Source organism: Corvus moneduloides, chromosome 25, assembly GCF_009650955.1.
Source record: "Corvus moneduloides isolate bCorMon1 chromosome 25, bCorMon1.pri, whole genome shotgun sequence".
Lineage (NCBI taxonomy): Eukaryota > Metazoa > Chordata > Aves > Passeriformes > Corvidae > Corvus > Corvus moneduloides.
The window spans coordinates 4388541-4408554 of record NC_045500.1 but is presented as its reverse complement, the minus strand read 5'-3'; the positions used below and the strand labels follow the sequence as shown (position 1 = coordinate 4408554).

The window sequence follows — 20014 nt, the reverse complement described above, 5'->3', positions numbered from 1 at the left end:
CTCTTAATGCAAGAGTCCAATTAATTGATGGTTTAAAAGCTTTGCTTTCCTCGCTGTTACAAACAAACAAAAGCAGGAGGACAGGACTGCAGCACTGCAGGCAGGGCTGGAGCAGCACAGGGACACGGCTCAGGCTCCTGCCTGGCGTTTCCCAGCCTCACACCATGGGATGGCTCTGTCCCACTCCTGCTTCCCAGGGCTGGATGATGGCTTTTCCCAGCCTGTGCTGCTGTTCCGGACACCAGGAGGAGATTAACCTTTAACATGGAGATTTCAGCAGCTGGGAGCAAAATTATCTCGCCCTGTGTCCTTCTCAGGGAGGGGAGAAGGAGAGGGCATGGACGGAGGCTCGGGGTGCTGGCAGGGAATCCCAAAGCAGTTGAGGATTTGGGATGTGTGGGGAGCAAGCGCAGCTTTCCCAAACCCAACTGTCCCAATCTGGGGCCTTTAGTCCAGGCTTAGGGAAGCCGGTCACTGTTGGAAGCAACAGTTCCAGCGTCACCCTGCTCCCTGCCCTCCCTCCTCAGCCCCCTGCATCCCAGATTCTTGTGCTCCCTCCGTCCTTAGAATCATCAGACCATAGAACAGGCTGAGTGGGGAGGGACCCACAGCATCACCCAGTCCAACCCCAGGCCCTGCACAGACACTCCAACAACCCCACCCTGGGCATCCCTGGCAGCGCTGTCCAAACGCTCCTGGAGCTCTGGCAGCCTCGGGGCCGGGACCATTCCCTGGGGAGCCTGGGCAGTGCCCAGCAGCCTCTGGGGGAAGAACCTTTCCCTGAGATCCAACCTAAACCTCCCCTGGCACAGCTTAGTGCCCTGTCCTCCCTCCATCCTTCCATCCTGCCCTGTCCTCCTTCCATTCCTCCATCCTTCCATCCTGCCCTGTCCTCCCTGCATCCCTCCATCCTGCCCTGTCCTCCTTCCATTCCTCCATCCTTCCATCCTGCCCTGTCCTCCTTCCATTCCTCCATCCTGCCTGTCCTCTTTCCACCCTTGGCTTCCTCCTCGCCCCGCATCCCTCCACCCTGCCCTGCTCTCCTCGCATCCCTCCCATCCTTAGTCCCCTGCTCTCCCCGCATCCCTCGATCCATCTCCTGTTCCCTGCTCTCCCCGCATCCCTCCCATCCTCAGTTCCCTGCTCTCCCCGCATCCCTCCATCCCGCCCCGCTCGCTCCCTCGCCGCCCCTGCCCGCGGGGGGGCCCCGCCGCCGCCGCTGCCGCTCTCGGTGCCCCGGCAGCCGCCCCCCGCCCCCTGCAGTTCCCCCTCCCGCCGCCGGGGACCCGCGGCCGCCGCTGCCGGAGCGGGGCCGGAGCAGCCGCGGGCAGAGCCCAGCCCAGGTACGAGCCGCGGGCAGCGATGGGGGGATGCGGGGCGGAGGGGGGGAACGGCGGCCGGGGCGGGGGGCGGGCGCGGCTCCCCGGGACCCCCGCGGGATGCTCGGCAGAGCCGCTGGCCGCCGCTGCGGAGCCGCGGGGCCGGGAGCGCTCGGAGCCGCAGCCGCCGCCGCTCGCTGGCTGCCGGTGGCTGGCGGTGCCCCTGGCTGGCACTCAGTCCCCCCCCTCCCCGGCCACATCCAGCCCTCCCCCGGCCACATTCAGCCCCCCTCCCGGGCACAGCCGGTGCCCCCCGACCGCCTCCTGCACTCGCTGAAGGACTTTGGGACCAGCCCTTTGCGGTGTTTTAGCGCACCAAGAGTTGAAAAACGCCACGCTCGGGCTCTTAGCAGAGCTGAAGTTCAAAGAGCGCGGGGAGGGGGGCACTCGGCGTGGCTACAACTCCTGCGGATCACCCGGGAGCGATTGCCGGGTGCGGGAGCGTGCGGCGGGCAGGGATGCTCCCCGCGGACCCGGGTGTTGCTGCGCTCGCAGCCTGCGTGCCACGCTCGGAGGCAGCGAGGAAAATGCTCTTTAACTCATATTTCGCTCAGGCTCTGGATGGGGAAGAAAAGGTTCCTTGTTCTGGGAGGCGTTTGTGCGGAGTTGTGCTCGGGGATGATTCGCGTTAGGATCTCTGAGGCGCTCGTTGTGTGCGCAGACGTGCGGGGCCGATGCTGACAGACTCCTCTCCTGAACCGGCAGCGCCGATCCCGGGCAGTGTGGGGGGAAACTCCATGCAGAAACCTCTTCCTAGGCCTAACTTTATTCCGGGTGATTCATGCTCAAACTCCGGCTTAGCTGCGGCTCGGGCCGGGGCTCTGCGTAGGTGAGAGATGCTGCAAGTGGCGCTCGGCTCTCGCCATCCATGGGGCTGGATTCTCTCGCTTGGTAGGATTGAGACCTCGAGGCTGTGGCCCTGGGGGAGTTAACTGGACCCCGCTGGGGCTGGCTGTGTCCCCCACACGCGTGTCCTTCGCGGGGAGGTGCTGCTGGCCGGAGGATCCAGCGCCGTGCCCGCCTCCCCGGGGACCTGCCGCTAGCGAGGGATGCTGAGGGACAGCTCAGCCCGCTCTGCCACCGCATCCCGGCCGCTCTGACGGGGCTCCGGCAGCCCCCACACCACGGGAGATCCCCCCAGCAGGAGCCAGCCCTTTGTCTCGGCGAGGCAAGGCAGCCTTTCCTCCGGGCAGCGGCTCAGCAGCCACATCCCGGCTGGATGTGAGCGCTGCAGGCAGCCGGGAGCAGAGCCCTCCCCGCTTCCCTGGGCAGCGAGTCGGGAGTCTACGGCATCGGAGAGAGCCAGGAGCATCCCCCAGGAGTCTGTGGCTCTGCTGAGGAGCTGACAGCAGCCGGCAGCTGCCTCTGCCGCCAGCTCCTGGGCGCTCAGACGTGTGTGCTCGCAGGTAGGAGGGGGCTGTGGCCGTGCCGGGGGCTTCCCTGCCGTGCTTTGCGTTAGTCTTGTTTCACAGAGGGGGAGAAGCGATCTGCAGTGAGGCTCCCACCGCGCCAAGGCGTGTTTAAAGTGCCTCCATGCGAGCCCGCTTCAGTATTTATGGGTCTGAAGCTGTGGATTTGAAGGGAACCATCTGCGTGGAGAAATTGATGGTGAGAGGCAGAACCTTCCCCTCTTGGTTTCCATTTCAGGGCTGGGCCTGATGAGCAGAGACAGAAGTTGGGAAAGTTGCTGGGTGGCTCTCTGAGGTTCGCAGGTGGAGCTTTCCCCTGCACCTGGCAGGAATTAATACCTTGGGACGAGACACCTGGAATTTTGGGGAAGAGGGAGCTGCTGGCAGGCTGTGCTGAGCAGAGAGTGGCAGCGCAGGGAAGGAGAATGCTCTTTTTTTTTCTTCTTCCTTCCTTCCTTTAAATGGCCATTTCTCTTAAACCCTTTGTGGTCTGGCTCCTGTGGGGTGGGAACAGACTGCCTGAGGAAGGTGAACCCCGAAATGAAGGGCTTTATCCCAAAATCTTGGGATAAAGACATGAACATCTCCCTGACATGAACATCTAAGTGGGCGATCTGGAGCAGCTGCCTGCAGCTCTGAGAGGCACAGAAATGCTGCTGCTGCTGCTGCAAGTTTCTTGCTGGAGGTTTCTTTTGCAAGCTGTGCAAGGAAAATTAGCCAAGGAGTCCTGTGGGCTGGCAAAGGTCTGGATACCTCGATGCCAAGGAGCACTCAGCAATCTGGGGATGAGTGGGGAAGGATTTGAGGGACCTGGGCTTCCAAGAGCTCATCAAAGCAGCAGCCAGGCAAGGTAGGGGCAGTGCTGCCTCCAAACTGTCCTGAAAGCTCCAGTGTGCCAGGAAATCTCATCTGTGTGTGTGTGTGTGTGTGCTCACATCGATGTCCCTGCTTGATGAGTGAACCTCGAACTCACCCAGGAGCTGGGAGGATCTTCAGCTAAATCCTGGCTGATTGTACGGGAAATTCTGGTGGGAATTTTATGTGGGATCTCTGTGTTCTGCCACAAGAGCCACATGGGATCACATCCCTCTTCCTCCCGGAGGAACCTGCTGGTTTTCCGTGTGAAGCAGGGCCAGAGGAAAGGCTTGGCTGGAGGAGAAGCTGGGTGTTTTCACTGGGTGATGTTTGGGTGGGTGGAAGGGTCCTTAGGGTCAGGCATGGCTGGGCCAGGCAGGAAGAGGACAATGCTCTGCTCCAAGAAACTTCATTTCTTTGAAGGCGATTTAAGCTTTCTTCTGGTTTTGTTCAGCACTGAACATGTGCAGCCAGTCAATGTCTTGCCCTTTTGAAAGGCTTGCTGATGTTCCTGAGGTGTGGATATTGATTTTCCCTGACTTTGGGGAGAGATCTTCGTGAGCAGCACTTGTTGGGGTCAGATTTTATTTATTTTTCACGCTTCTAGGCAGGCAGAAGGCAAGACAAAAGTTTTGCAAGCCTCCTCAGAAATGTTTTCTGTTCTGGGGCAAGAGGTTTCTAAGGCAGCTCATAAAAGCTGAGGAATCTGTTAAAACAAGGCACCTTTTGCTGTGTGTGAACAGGAGGAGCAGTGAAATAGTGGCTGAGCAAGATGAGAACAGCTTGGAGGGTGTTGCTTAGACCTGAGGGAGGAACCAGTGGGGTACCAGCAGCTCCACGAGGAAAGCTTTGTGCAGGGATGGAAAACTGTCTGCAAAGGAGACTGTGGGATTGCTGGAGCCGTGCCTGTGCACAGGAGGCTGCCAACTCCACTTTGTCCCCTCAGGGCGGCCACTAACGCTGTCCTGGGTTCCCTGAGAGGGAAAATGGGGGACGGGGAGAGATAAAAGAAGGTATAAAACCTGTGAGGAGGTAATGGAGCAGTTGATAGGATCCCCATAATAACTTCATTTATGGGCTGGAGCTTGCCAGGACAGATTGTGCTGGTAACACACAGGGAGTTTTGTGTTTGTCCTGGTGCCTCTGGAAAGTTTGGTTTGCTAATGGATGTGGGGCTTGGTTGTGATGAAGGAGGAGGAAAATGTAGTGAGGAGCAGATTGTAGAGCCCTAGAATGGTTTGGGTTGGAAAGGAACTTAAAACTCATCTCATTCCATGGGCAGGGACACCTTCCTGAGGATAAACCAGGATCGTTTCCATGCGGGTCACAGGGAGTGGCTGCTGGGCAGGACAGAGCTGGCAGTGCCCAGCTGCGGTGAATTAGCAGGGATTGGATTGTTCAGAGAGGGAGGAATGGAGCCAGGGTGCTGTAAATCAGTAGATCTGAGGTAAATCAGGTGTAAAATGGCAGCAGGTGTAAACAAGAACGGGAGAACTCCTCCTCCTCCTCCTCCTCCTCCTCCTCCATTCCCCTCCCCGCCCCGGGCATTACCGAGGCAGGAACCTCAGTGGGCAGAGGGACCTGGTGGATGTAGCGGGGATTTTTGCCACGCTCTGCCTGTCCAGAAACCAAACCTGAGGAAGAGCTGGGATATCAGGCAGGTGAGTTTTGTCTTCTGTGCCTGCTGGGAGGGCCTGATTATCCCTCAAATACTCGGGTGGTCTATCCCTGGGGGTCAAAGCACCACAGTTGATATGCAGAGGATGGGTGCCCAGTGGGGAAGCCGACCTTCCTAAGGCTGAGGGAATAAAAGCTCAACGTCTTCCAATGGGCTCAATTTATTTGGATATTTCATTAAATCCACCCAAAAGAGACTATTTTAGGAAATAAATATGTGGGCAATAAATAGCTGTGGGATAAGGGGCAGAGTTCAGTGCTGGCTTTCCTAGTTAAGCTGCAGAAAACAGAAGTGTAATGGCCGAGTGCTGATGGGAGTGTAGATATGTGATTATGTGAGGGCTCCTCACACTGAGGCTGGGCTTATTTATTATCTTTAATGATCTGGAGGTGGAAATGGATCAGAGCTGGGTTAGGGAGAGTGAATATGCTCACAGAAAGGGGTTGCTTTTGCGAGAATTGAGAGGGAAAGCTGCTGGGTTGGAGCGTGAGGCAGCTCGGCCACCGCAGCAGCAGTTGGTGTAACTCAGATTTGAGCATGTGAAAAAACCGGAAGATCTGAGTGAATCCTTCCCTGATAACAGAGCCTGGGTGATTCTGTGGGATTCTAGCAGGAGAACGTGCAGGGACACGAGGAACTGGTCTGGTTTGTGTGCAGCTGATGAGGTCCTGGGGCTGTGTGGATGAGCTGCAGGTGCCAGGGAGCCCCAGGAGATGCTCTGCTGGGGCAAACAGTGCTCTCTCCATGTCTGTGTGGTTCGGAGAGGGCTCTGCAGTGACATCTGCTCTTCCCAAAGCCTCCCAGGCCAGGGATTTGCTGCTGCTGGAGCAGGGGCTGTGGGTGTCTGGACTGTGCCAGCATCCCGCTGGATTTGCTGCCTTGGAATCAATCAAGGGGAACTTTGCTGAGTCCTGACCTCCTGGTGGGACCATCTCCTGGATTTTCCAAGGGGGTAGATGATGGATCAGGGATGAAGGAGCCAAGACACCCTGTCCAGATCCATGGCACCTCCAACCCTTGGGGCTGTTCCGTGTTTGAAGCGCAGCCTTTGCAGAGCCTGTGGTCCCTCAGTGCTGGGAGGGGGGCTGGAGAGCCCAGAGGGTTCTGTTCCTGCTGGAGACCCCAGAGGGTTCTGTTCCTGCTGGAGACCCCAGAGGGTTCTGTTCCTGCTGGATTGTGCCTCCCTGAGCCAGCTCTCATCCAGATAACAACATTTATTCCCTGCACCCTTTGCACGGGAGCAGCTCTGTAGCGCAGTCCCCACACAGTGCCTCACCTGCCGAGCCATCCAGCACTGGGGGATTTGCAGCTCTGCTGAGATCTCCTGACTTGAAAGTCTGCAGAATTTATTTGCATCCTTCATGAGGGAGACAGCCAGGCACGGGGTTGGTTGTTTTTTTTTTGGTTTTTTCCTGTTCCTCCCCCCCCCCCCCCTTCCCCACTGGCTTTTGAGTTTGTTTATTTGGTGAGCTCAGCAGCAGCACAGTGATGTGGAAATAAAGCAGAGGATCTTCCTCTTGGCCTCCCTGCATATGCATAAATGGGAGACATAGATCATGCTGGCAATCCCCGGCCAGGCTCCAGCTAATGGAAATTCTCCTGTGACCTTACAAACCCCTCTTTGCCAGGGTTTATAATGAGTCTGCAAAAACCCGTTCGGGGCACAAACAAGTCATCTGAGGTCTCAGACCCTGTGAGCACGAAGTCATAATAATAACACTAATTTCCCACCCACTCAGGCATGTGCTCAGCTCCTTAAAGAGTTTGCTATTTTTAAAAAGCAGTTTTTTTACCTTTCTGGGGACTGTTACAATGTCTGTGTCGGAGAAGAGGAGAACAACTGGTGGGGAACAGCTCTCCCCGTGCTGTGTGACACCAGTTCCCCCTGGGAGCATCCCTGGGTCCTCGCCTGGCTCTTGCTGGAGCAGTTTTTTTGTCGTGAATCTCACAGCCTGATGAGCTGTGTGATCACACCTCAGCTGCTTCAGCAGAAAATCAACTTTCCCTGCGTCTCTCTGTGCCCTCTCCCCCCTTCCTACAGCAGAGTCTGAGAGCAAAGATAATCTGTGCCCCTCAGCAGGGGATGGGTTCCTGAACACCCCTTGTTCAGCCTTGACCTTTGTGTGAACCTTCTGCTGCAAACCACGGAGTTTTTAGCTGGATGACAGGAGCTGATGCATTTGGAAGGAATGCGTGGGGTTTTGATGCTGAAGGTTTGGTTGATGGCTCTCTGTCCCTGCTCAGAGACACGGGGACTGCAAGGGCTCCCTGTCACTGATGTTGGAGTCTGTGTGGGATTCACGCCGGGCAGCTTTCCCTTCGCAGGCTGTGATGAAGCAGCAAATTGCTGCTGTGTCTGAGAGAGCCGCTCTAAACGTGGCCTGGCTCGGGGGAAGTGGCTGAGCCAGGGGCTGTAAACTCAGTTCATTGCAGCCACTGCTGATCTGCAAACTGTTCCATGTGCCAAAACTGCCTTTTTCACCCCAAAAAAGAGGTTGATTGAGATATCTGTTATTCTACCCGCTCTCGTTATTCACTGTTTGCCCTCGCTATTTTCTTGTTTGCTCTCTGTTTATTTCCCGTTTCCTGCCCCACCTCCTGACTGCTGTTCAGGATTGTGTGTGCAGCTCTGAGAGCTATCACATCTCTTTTTAGCCTGGGAAACGTTTGGGGCAGAGCCTGTGCTGATGCTCACGGAGCATCTGGTCCTCTCCAGGTCCCATTCATCACTGTCTCGCAGTTTGCATTATTGTTCACACCGAGGGAAAGTGGGTGTGAAGCTGGAATAATAATGTTTCACACTCGCTTTGCATTGGGTTTGATACCCAACAGCGTTTGAACTGATCACGAAAGGCAGCGAGGAGCGGGGTGCTTGGGAGCTGGAGGCACAGCTGACAAATAACAAGTTAATTACCTTTAGTGAGGAAATGACCACTGTGCTCCGTGTTGTATCCATGACAAACTGGAAATCAAGATGGGATTTCTAAATTCTGCCTGACCAGGTTAGAAGGAATCTGCAGGCTGAGGGCAGAAATCAGTGCAACTGAAGTTGGAACTGAAGTTGGTTCCCCCAACTTCAACCTCGTTCTTTCAAATGGAATTCCACCATGGATGGGCAGCAGGGATATTTTCCTGAGCCTGCAGAGTGTTGAAAAATATCTCTTTAGTCTAACATGCCTTGCTCATTTCCAAAGGGGCTGGGTGGTTAAATGATGGACATCGATGCAGTTGTTTCAATGGCATAAACACGGAAGGAATTTAATGCTCCGTGGAATATCAGGAGTTTGGTGTTTGGGAAACGGGGTCTTTTTGGCAGGTGGACCTCCCAAGGGTCTCTCAGGAGACGTGGTTTTCGGTGATTTGGACTGACATGCCTTTTGTTGTGTTCCTGCTGGGTGTTAAATAAGATTTAAGTCTCCTCAGTCACTATTTAGGTATTGAAGAACATCGCAGCCACCACAAGTGCAAACAAAACTGTCTGGATGTTTGTTTATGCAACAGATCATTAGAAAGTCTGTAGGAAAAAAATGTTCTTGTCTGTTAGATAATTAATCTGCATTTTAAGAATTGTCTAAAGACATATTTGCCAGCCAGTCCATTGAGCTGCTGCTCATCTAGTCAATAATCCCATATTTAATAGTCCCCGAGAATGTATTTCCATAATGTGCTGAGAACAGTTGAGAAATCTGCATCTTTTTTTGTCTTAAGATGTCAGTGCTCGCACATTTTCTATGACAAATTTTTTTTCTGACTGTGGGTGAGAAAATCCAGACATATGAACTCCCAACTGGTGGGGCTGGGGGCAGGGAAGAGGGGAAGCTGCTCGGAGCAAACCCCTGGGTGCGGATCCCTCGGAGCGCCGGATGAGTTTGCAGTTTCCATCTGGTGTCTGCGAGCCTGCAACGTGCTGGCAGCACTGCCCAAACCGCTCCTCGGGGCCGGGGAGAGTGGGCCCAGGGCCTTTCCTGGCTCCCAAAATCCCGCTGGAGTCAGGGAAGTGGGAGCATGTCTTGGGAAGGAGGCTCTGGCGTGAGCTGCGCCGGACCTGGTGCTGCGTCGTGGGAGATGCTCTGGTGGAAATGCCATGGTCCTGGTGTGGTAGAGTCGATCCTGGCAGGAGCAGGGAGAGCCTGGCAGTGCTGGGATTGGGATGCTGGAGCTCGTTTGGCTCCCAGGATGGGGCTTTGCTGCAGCAGCACAAAGCCACCAGGACCTGTGGCTGTGTCTGGGTAGTGCCTCCCCTCTTCCAGCCCGGAATTCTGATAGCAACCATTGGATTTTGGGGTGTCTGCAGCACCTCTGAGCCAAGGTTTTCCGTGTTGCCACACGGATGGGTGTGAGGGTGCAGGGTTTAGCCAGTTCCCTGGGTTTATAAAGGGAGTGAGCGCACAGGCAGCCCCTGTGATAATTTACTAATCCACGTTAACGAGAGAGGGGAGTAAAACCCACACTTGGCAAAAGGAAACCCCGGGAGCCGCCACATCAAGGTGAGAAGCAGGAGCTTAATTTCATTATCTTATCAATAACTGGCTGGTCTTGTGCTGTGCTGTGAATCCTCAGCAGTGCTAATGCTATCTCGGGCTGTCTAAGCAGAGAAATAATGAATACAAGCAGGAAGAGCATTGTGTGCAGCCCTGGTATCTATACCTTAAAAATGATGTTGGCAAACTGGAGGGAGATAAGGGGAGAGCCACAGGGATGTGAGGTCTGTAAAACAGGCTGGAGAGAGACTGAGCCCAGTCTGCTGCTTCTCACGAGAGGGAGTGATTTGATTGTTGTCCATGAGGACTTAAGCAGGGGAGGAGACTTCTGCTGGGCAAGGGTTCGCAGGCAGGCCGTGCTTCTGTGGCTGGGTGCTCAGGCTGGATAAACCCAGACAAGAAAAAGCCATGTTTTGTTTTTGTACAACTTTCTATTTAAGCACAGGAGCAAATTACCCCGGACTTGGTGCATTTGCTGTTTTTTAAATTGAAATGATACATCTTGCCAGCGCTCTTTTAGGTCAACTGCAGGTTTGGAGTGGGAAAAGCTCAGCATGAGTCAGTCACAACTCAAACAAGGTTTTCAAAATGGTCATTATTGCCCTTCACATCTTTCGTTATGTTATGAATGTTTTTTTTTTTTTCTGATGTGGGGGAGAGCGGGGATGGAAAATCCAGCAGGGCTTTGGGCTGTAGTGTAGAAGGGATTGGGTTGCTGACAGCTGAGCCCATGTGTAGGGCTTACCCACTTAAAAAATCCCCTTTTCCCACGGCTTTTGAGACTGGAACAGGCCCATTTGGATGTGTTCAGGGTGGCTGGAGGGTTCTGCTTTCCTCAGACCCACTTTGCTCTCGCTGTCCCATGAGATTCACCAACCTCCCGAGCCTCCTGCACAGACACACAGGATGCTGCAGCCACAAATCCTCTCTGCCACCACCCGAGAGGTGCTCAGCAGACCCAGGGAGAAAGATTAAGAGGCATCATTACCGTTCGGTGGGTGGTTGGCATGTTAATTAGGGCACGGGGCCGCTCTGGAAGGTTACTTTCCCCTCTTACCTCACCAACCTTAAAGCTGCAGAGCGAGGTGGGAGCGGGGAAGGAGCAGCGGCAAGAAAATGCAGCTGGAAACAACCCCAGCTTCACCAGGGATTGGGACAGGGAGGTTTAGCCAGTGCTGCCTCCCCTCTTCCCGATGGAAAGTGATTCCAGGTGGGCATCCCACAGCCTTGCCTTGTCTCCTTCCCCCACTTTGACTCAGCTCTTTGCAGAATTGAAGGATATTCCCTTTCAGAGGGTGGCACCTCATTCTTTTTCTTTCCCTGCTTGGTGCTGGTGCGCTGAAGAAAATTAAATTAGGGCTGTATCATTACAAAGGAGAGATTGCCATTTGCAAAACCACGTTTCGCTTAAGTTAGTAATATTGTAAGTGTTAATTGAGTGTTCATTGATTGTCTGTCACCACCCTGATGTAATTCTGCTCCTCTCGGGCGGGTGCCCTACCCCTGATTAAACAGAGCTGCTCTTGCACCAGGAGCCGGCTTGGCTGTTCTTTTCTTCCCCCTAGTGATTCCATTTTACCAGCTGGATAATTAGCATCATCTCCTCCTCTTTGGAGCCAGCTCAGCCTGCACACTATCCTTGTTCTCTCCCAAGTACCTCTAATGCTTTAATACTTCAGGGTTTTTAAGTGGCCCTAGACAAGAATTTAAGCAGGGGATGTGTTTGAACTCGGTCCAGGAGCTGTTGTCTGCCTGGATTTAGGGTCTGAGTTCCCCCAGAAATTGCTCTGTTCATTAGAGGTTCTTTGTTGCCGGAGGTTCAATTATGGGAGTGAATGGTGTTTTATGGGAACAGAGGTGGGGAAGGAAAAGCCAAAAGCTTTCTCTGTAATGGTGTCTGTTATGTAAATGGCTCTGTAATCAGGTAATCGCGGACTCTGCCTCATCCTTCCACTGGAGACTTGTCAGGGCCTTTTTGTGTTCCAGGGAAGCTGCTCGGGCTCCCTGCGGGGGCCGGGAGCGTTCAGGTGTGGGAGGTTCCTGTGCAGGACGCACCAAGGAGAGCTGGAGCAGGAGGGATGAGCGCAGCACGGGCTCCACACGTCCTTGAGTCCTCCAAGTCCTCCTCTGACCCAGCCGAGGAGCTGGCAGCACATCCCAGTAATCCCCAGCACCAAACGCGGCTCCTCTCCCACACCCGCCCCGTGATCCAACGTGTCCGGAGTAATTGCATTTTCCCTCAAAGAACGAGGCTCGTGGTGCAGTTCTGCATATTCAATCGCTCCTTCCCTGCCAGATCTTGCAGCAGAGCTCTAAGATTTGTGGTGGGGCTTTCCTGGTGTGAAAGATCTTCCTGGCATGTGTTTGGGGGGCTGGAGCACCTTTGGGAAGATTAATTAACCCTAGGTGAGAAACTGTGATTTAACATTTATGTAGGGGGGACAGAAATTAATATTCCTTCTGCCATGCAGAATCTGTTTAAACTCCTGCCTTCAGCTTGTCTGACTTGGAATCTCCTCTAACTTGTACAAATGAAAGAACAATTTGTTTTAGATGATGAGTTATGAGAATATTGCTCATAGACCCAGAACACGACATTTTCAATCACATCTTTATTGCATTGGTAAGGGAAAAAATGATTTTTAGGATCTTGACATGCTTATCCTTTGGAGACCAAGTCAATTATCATATTATATAAGAATTTACTCCACGGTTCTCTGGTCTCTGGGAGCATCATCATGTCAAGAGGAAAATCCTGCAGGGTTTATTGCAGCTGTTGCAGAGTTGAAAGCATTGCCCAAGTTTCAATCCACAGGTGACCTTCAGAAGTAGGAAAGTGGCTTAAGAAATGTAAATATATACGTTAGACTCATTCTGTCCATTCAGTTTTTGGCAATGGGCAGCTTTAACCTTGTCTTGAGGGCCACAAGAAACCAGAAACTTGTTTTCCATCAGCCTGGTGAGGTGGAGATTCTCTTGCTGGGGACTTTGAGCAACAGGTCAGAAATCCTGAGTTGAATGGTCAGATCCTGAGCTGAATGAGCAAATCCTTCTTTATAGGCCTTAGCTGAGGTCATGGATGGAGTCTGTGTGGTTTCAGTTGTCTGCAGGGTCCATCCTGCTGGGAATTGCAGGGGTTGGAGTTGTTCTCTCCGGGCTGGGTTTTTTGGTGAGGGACACTCTCACTCCTCATTTTTCTCTGCCTGTAAAGCATGGACAAGCCTGTGCTCCTGGAATGTGGCAGATTACCATGGGATGATGCTAGAGGAGCTGGAAATGCTGCTCTGAAGGCAGAACTCGGAGCACTTTTCTCCTTGAGCAGATTTCCAGTCACAAAAATATCCGAGTCCCATTTGCAGGCATCGGTGTTAATGCAGTGCAGCTGCTCTGCTCCATTTGCTTGCATAAATGCAGCTTTTAGAGCTGTCACATATGCTTGATAGAGCCACTACCCCTCACCTGCTCCTTCCTGGAGTGGCAATTCCTGGCAGGGATTGCCGAGACGAGGGAGATGATGGTTGTACCCGTGCATTAGTGCATATGTCAGGGTGAGAAACCCACCATTTCCAAGCTGCTCTGGATGGGTGGAATGCTCCAAATGCACTTATGCAGATGGAATTTCGGGCTGTATTACCTCGGCTCGAGCCCTCCCTGGTTCTGTAGCTTTGTTTACGTGGAGGGTTTTGAGCTGGGTTTTGATTTTGCTGTTATCGAGGTTGTTGTATTTTTATGGTGTTGCATTACTCATTGGTTCCTTTTATTCCTCTCGAGTTTGCCAGCCATGACTAATGAAGAGTTTTGCTGCAGCCTGTTGTGGAGTGGACACTTAAGCTGCTTCAAAGGGATTTTTAGTGGTTTATTTTTCCTTTCCCATGATTTGGTGCCGCAGAGTCGGTGCTTTCGGTGGGAAGCTGGGAAGTTGTGCCTCCTTTTTCCCCCCAGACCAGGAGGGGGTGATTTGGGAATTTCAGGAGTTGAGGGGATGATTGAAAAGTTTAAAGCTGGAGTGGTGCTTCAAGGCCAGGTTGGATGTGCTTGCAGCAGCCTGGGCTTGTGGGATGTGTCCCAGCCTATGGGATGATTTTAAATCCCTTCCAACCCAAATCTTTTTGTTATTCAACGCTCTTTCTAATGAGTGCATCCTCTGCTGGAGTGCCATCCCCATGCTGTATCCTGGCAATCCTTGACTGAGTGGGGCTGTGTTTTATGGGGCCACCAGGACTCCTGAGGGATGGCAGGGTGGGAGGAAATGTGCTGCCTTCTCCTGGAGACGTGGCAGGAAGGTTTCCAGCTCATTTTATTTCCATTACTGGCGTGTTTGTGCTTCCATGAACAGCTCCAGTGTGGTGAAGAAATGAATCCTTCCTGGGGAAGGGATGAACTTCTGCTCAAGGGAAGCTCTGAAGCCTTGAACTTGTCAGGGTCTGTGCTGGTGCCACAGTGGGAGGGTCATTGTCCCCTTGGTGTCCCTGCTGTCCCTGTTCCCAGCAGGATGCCCTGTCTGGGATCATTTCTGTTCTCAGTTTAGCCCTGAGTGTTTTACCAAGGTCACAGGCAGGACCTGCACCTGCTCTGGGGACACTTGAGTTATTTCTGCCTCCTTGCTGCCGTGGTTTTTCTCTCTCTCTGCCTCTCTTGCACAAGGCTTTGTCTTCCACGCCGAGGAGCTCAGCAGCTGACCCAGGCTGTGTCGTGCCATCTGTTTGGTCACATCCCCGTGCCCCCAACTCTGGCTGAGCTGATTCTTCCCTGGCACTGAGCATTTCAGAAATCAGGCAGCCCTGGGAAGGCACCAAAAAAAAAAAAAACCAGGAGGGGAGCTAAGGGTATTTTAAATAAATAATTCTCTCTGGCTCATACAACACAGCTGGGCAGCTTGCTGAGCTAAATTCAGCTTAAAAAACATCTGTGAAGCTCAGTTTTAGAATGATGGACAAGCTGGGTTCAGTGGGATACCCTTTGGGGTCTGGGCGGTGTTGGGAAGAGCAGGTGGATGTTTGACTCCCTCTTCCTTCCACTCCCTCCTCCAAGAACAATGGATCTGGAGGCTCAGAAGGGACGAGTGGCAATTTGGCTTCCTCTGACCCTGTTTTGCCCTTCTTAACTGTGAATAATTGGAGGTGTGGAAACAGGTAGCTTTGGACGAGCAGCTGTGAATTTCTATTAAAAATTTCAAATGCCCTTCCTAAAAAGAAGAAGAAGAAGGAAAAAAAAAAGACTGTGGAAAACAGATTGAGATGAGTCTTTTTTTAATTAAAGGAAGCTGTTGTCTTGTGTACTTGGGTGTTCCCACGGAGATGACGAGCTGCTGAATTTTAATTCACTGCACATTTTTTTTGTTCACTTTCCTCCAGCTTCTCCTCCTGAACTTTGCCCCATGGGTGGAACCGGTGCTCGCCTTGTTAGAGCATCTAAAACCTCTAATTATTGGGGAAACGGCTGAGAATTATCAAACCAGCTGCTGTGCATGTTCTGCTTTTTTGGTTTTTTTTTTTCCTAAGTGTGGATGCCGCTCCTTAATTTAAACAGCAGGGAGATGTGATTGGTGTGGTACTGGCCTGGCAGAACGAGATGTGCTGGGGTTTCTGTGTTTTCCTGTCATGTTTCCATTCCTGTCCAGGAGAATTGTTCTGTGTTTGGGGTATTGTTATTTTGCAACTGAAATCAAGTTACATGGATTTTATTTTATTTTTTTGTTTAATGTGGAGCCACTGGGAGCAGTTACTCAGTGAATACAAAAAGGCACCAGCCCTAATGATGACAGGGAAAAGTTCTTTATGGGATCTGGGAGCAAAAGGCAGGGAACAAATGGGTACAGCCTGCGGAGGCACAGGAGGGAATTCATCAGGGGAGCAGGGCTTGCAAATAATTGCATCTGCTTTTGTTAATGTCTCAGGTGATTAGTTGGGAGCTGCTGCCCCATCCTTCCTGGGAGAAGGAGGGAAAAGAAGGTCGGATGGACTAAAGTGAGATAAAGGAGCGACTCCGGGGCTGTAAGGGCGTTATGGAGTGGTCTGGAAGGATGGAAAAGGGGAGGGGAGGGTTCTGAAGGAGGCAATCCCCGGATTCCAGCTCTGTGCAGCCAAGCAGGCGGTGGCAGGGTGCTCTGTGTGTGTGGCAGCACCTCTGGCACAGACAGTGGGGAGGAAAGTTGGCTGCCTTGTTTCCTTTTCCCACCTTCTGTGAGGGTGATGAACCCCTGAGTCCCGTGGTCCCTGTGGTGTTGGGCATGGGAAATCCAGGCAGGGCTGGCTGCTCTAGGAGCAGTGGGGGTGTCCCTGTCCCCAGGGATGGCCCCGGGAGGCTGCAGGACAGGCAGAAGTGCTGAGCAGTGGTAAAAATGTCATTAAACAGGAGAATGATGTAAAGAGAGGTGCTGAGGGCTCGTTCCTGCCCCTGCTGTGGTGAGGGAGCTCTGGGATGATCCTGTTGGTGTTCGGGCACTGCTGGAGCTGCAGGCAGCGCTGTGTTGGTGGCTCTGCCACCGAGGCCATGGCAACACAGCCAAGCCATGGCAGGAGCTGGGTGGTGCCTGCTGTGCTGCCCCGGTGCCCCTGGGGTTGTGGGGATGCTGGGAGGGGTCCAGGGATGCGCAGAACACTGCAGGACACACAGCTGGCCCTGCAGTTGGTGTTTGGGGCCAGCCAAGGCTGGAGGCCACGGCTCTGCCCTGTGTTGGAGCACGCAGTGACCCAGATGGGCTGATGGATCGGGGCAAGGCCCACCTTGGGATCAGCAAAGCCGCTCCATTTGTCCCTGGGTGAGATGCAGGCAGCTCCCTTCTCCCCACAGCGCTCGTTTCCTGCTCTGGGGTGGACAGAGAGGGAAACCTGTGTGTAAGGAGGGCTTGGGAGCAGGGCTGTTGCTCCCCAGTTTGCAGGTGTGAGGTTGTGCCCCTCGCTGGTTGTGGTTACTGGGAGAGCTTTGCTCGTTTTCCATTTGCTTCCCATTTTGCTTTCCATTTGCATGTTCCTGTTTTTTCCCCCCATCCATTCCTCTGTTTAACACCTCGTTTGTGTGGCCTTGGCCCTGGCCGGGGGCTGCCAGGTCCCAGCACAGCTCTGGCAGGGCACGGCTTCCCTCTCCTCTGCTTTCCCAAGGCCACAGGGCGATGTTTCAAAGGTGGGAGCTCTCATCTGCAGTTTGGGCACAAAACCCACCTTTGAACTGTGGCGTCTCTGAAGGTAATTAACGTGTCTGAAACAGAAACTGCTGCTTTGGGTGCCCAGATCTGGGTGCTGGGGTCTCTGTGCAAGGGAGAATCAGGGCTTTAGAGATCTGGCTGTCCCTGTTACATTTTGGTTGCCAGTTTGGGGTTCTGACCCGCAGAGCTCCTGTTTGTGCTGAGCCATCTGAAAAGGTCTGGCTGGCGATTCAGCAGCAGCAAATTCCCGAGCTGGGCTTGCACAGGGCAGCTCAGATAAGCTGGGCCATCAGTTCTGTGCTGTAATGTTTGATTTATTAAGGCCTGGAAATCTGAACACAAGCCCCCAGGAATCAAAGAGAAACAATCTCCAAAGAAAGAGAGAGAATGAACTCCTCTCAACAGCAGAAATTGCAGCAAGAAAAATTGAGGCTGGACATCGGGAAATGTTGTTGAACAGTAAAAATAGTGAAGAGCTAAAATAGATTGCTAAGGGAGTTTGCAGAGGATCTGTCACTGGAGGTTTTAAAGAACAGATTAGACAAATGGCTTGGAAGGATTGAGCTTGTTGGACGGACGGCAGGACTAACAGAGCTCTTCATTTACTGCTGGCTTCCCACGGTTCCTCCATCAGTGTCACAGCGGCACTGCCCCGTGCCAGCCTTTCTCCCCACACAGACAGCCCTAAACTCAACCTCTGCCTGGTTCTGGGGCTGGCAGAGCCCTGAGGACGGGGAATTTGGGGTTTCCTGGCTGTTTCTCAGTGCTTTGTTTCAGCCTTGTGGCCACCGAGCAGCCTGTGCCACTGTTGACAATAATGCGCAGATTCAGGTTTAATTCGTAGCTCTGGCATCTGACCTCAGGAAAGTCATCTGAAGCTCCTGATCACTGGTCAGGCTTTCAGCAACAAGTAGAGGTCTCCTTGTTGGGGATTGAGATGAATTTTTTTGGCCTTTTTTAGTCCATGGTTAATTAGAGATAGTGGTAATTATAGAATAACAGTGGTTTGGGTTGGAAAGGACCTTAAAGCTCGTCCAGTACCATCCCTGCCATGGGCAGGGACACCTTCCACTGTCCCAGGTTGGTCCAAACCCTGTCCAGCCTGGCCTTGGGCACTTCCAGGGATCCACAGAAGCTCCCAGAAGCCACAGCTTCTCTGGGCATCCTGTGCCAGGGCTTCCCCACCCTCACAGGGAAGGATTTTTTGGGAGTGGCTCTGCTCCCTGTGATGTGCAGTCCATCCTTCCTGAGCAGATTTATGTAAATTGAGATGGGTGTTATGTGAAAACGTCATTATCTCAAGGCTCTCAGGGCTCTGGAAGGCAAAAAAAAGAAAAGAAAAAGGAGAAGAATTTTGGAAAATTAAATATTTCTGACTAGGGTATGCTAAATCTTCTTCTGTTTAGGAAGGTGAGAAATTAAAATTGCAAAGCAGGCGGCGAGGGAGCGAGTCGCTGTGCGTGGCAGGGTTGGCTGGGTCTCCTGACTTCACAGAGGCTGTGAGAGGGAATCAGCAGAGAGACAGAGCTCCCTCATATGCAGAGAAGTCTCAAAACCCTGTGTGTGACAAGGCTGTGGCTTCGTTTGCATGTGCAGGATAACAGCGACTCTCACCATGCAGTGCTGAGCCTGTGTCTGGAGTTATTTGGCTGGGGAGTGTTTTTCCCTGGCCTCTGTAGTGCTGTGATAGGAGAGTGCTGAGAAATCGGGGGGAGCCCTATATTTGTGTCCTTTCACTGGCTGTTTTCATCTGCAAAAACCTCTCCAAAGCTGAACTGGGCAGTGAGCTGAGTGGTAGGTTACAGAGGAAAAAGCAATTTATAAATCTATAAACGTGGGGAGAGGGAAAGGAGGGAGAAGCAGCGGTCGCCTGGTGGTCTGCAGAGCTCGGGGCTCAGCTGTGATGGGCAAACTTCAGCCTTGAAGCAGGAAAATCAGGGGGTGTTTTATTTGATCTGCAGAGAGTGCACTCTCTGTCTGACAGGGCTGCCTTGGCACTCTGGGTGTACAAAGCACAAATTATATTCTCCCCGTGGAAGAAAACCACTTCTGTTCAGCCCTTGCTGGCTGCCTGAGACCAGGTTTGGCTGGGTCAGGCAGGAGACACGGCCAGGGTTTGTTTCAGACCGGAGCACACCCCAACACAGGGACGGGGGTGACACAGGGACCTGTCAAACCTCCTCGCTGCCCTCGTGTTGCGTGTCCAGGCCCTTAAATGTGGGAGAACCTTGGGAAAAACTGGGTGACGGGCTGGATAGTGACTGCAGCAAGGCACAGACAGGTCGGAGACTGGTCTGAGATGGGAAGCTCTGGCTGGAGAAGGGTGGCAAAGTGGGAGTTGGAATCCCAATTTCACAGGGGCATGCAGAGGCCGGTTCACAGTTGTTTGAAGCACCTCCAGAAGATGCCAGGAGTGATTCCTCATCTCCAGAGGCCTCTCCCTTTTCTCTTTTGGGAGCTCTGTGGGCTGAGCTCACCCTGCAAAAGGACCAGGGACCCTTTCCTGGTGTCCCCAGCCCTCCTGAGCGCGATGGCAGCGGGTGCCAGGCAGCAGCCCCTGCCCTCCCCTGAAGCACGGCCCTGGCAGCTCCGGTGCCTCGGTTACTCTGGCAACAAACTGCAGGCAGACAGCACCAAGCAGCTGAATTCAGCCCCTTGTTCCAGCACAAAAATGCTCTCATTGAAGGCAAGCCCGAGCAAAACCCTCCTGCTGAACGACTCGGGCATCCACAGGGACACTGAGGAGTTGGGGAGTGTGGGAGGAGCTGTCCCACAGAGCTGTGTCCCCATCAGGGCCCCCAGGCCACGTCCCTCGTGTTGGGCAGTGTCTGATCCCCAGGGACGTGGGGAAGAGAGGAAGATGTGGGGAGGTGACGGTGCAAGAGAGGCTGGGGATGGGGAGCTGCTGGGAGGGGTGGGCCAGGGACACCCACCAGCAGTGTCATGGTGACAGGGCCACACGTCACCAGGAAATGGGAATTCTGCCCTCATCCCAGCAGCAAAAAGCAATCCCCGCAGAGCTCTCCTCCCTCTCTGCTTGTTTGTCAGCTCGCAAAGGTAACAAAAGC

At 53.3% G+C, this 20014-nt stretch overlaps 1 protein-coding gene across 1 annotated transcript in view; it reads left to right on the top strand.

The window, feature by feature from the left end:
- The first annotated feature begins 1944 nt into the window (after positions 1–1944).
- Positions 1945–20014, top strand: part of GRIK4 (glutamate ionotropic receptor kainate type subunit 4) — a 179593-nt gene continuing 161523 nt past the window's right edge. Inside the window, exon 1 of the mRNA XM_032133828.1 lies at positions 1945–2785. The gene's annotated coding sequence lies outside the window, so the exon portion shown is untranslated. The remainder of the gene's footprint in view (positions 2786–20014) is intronic.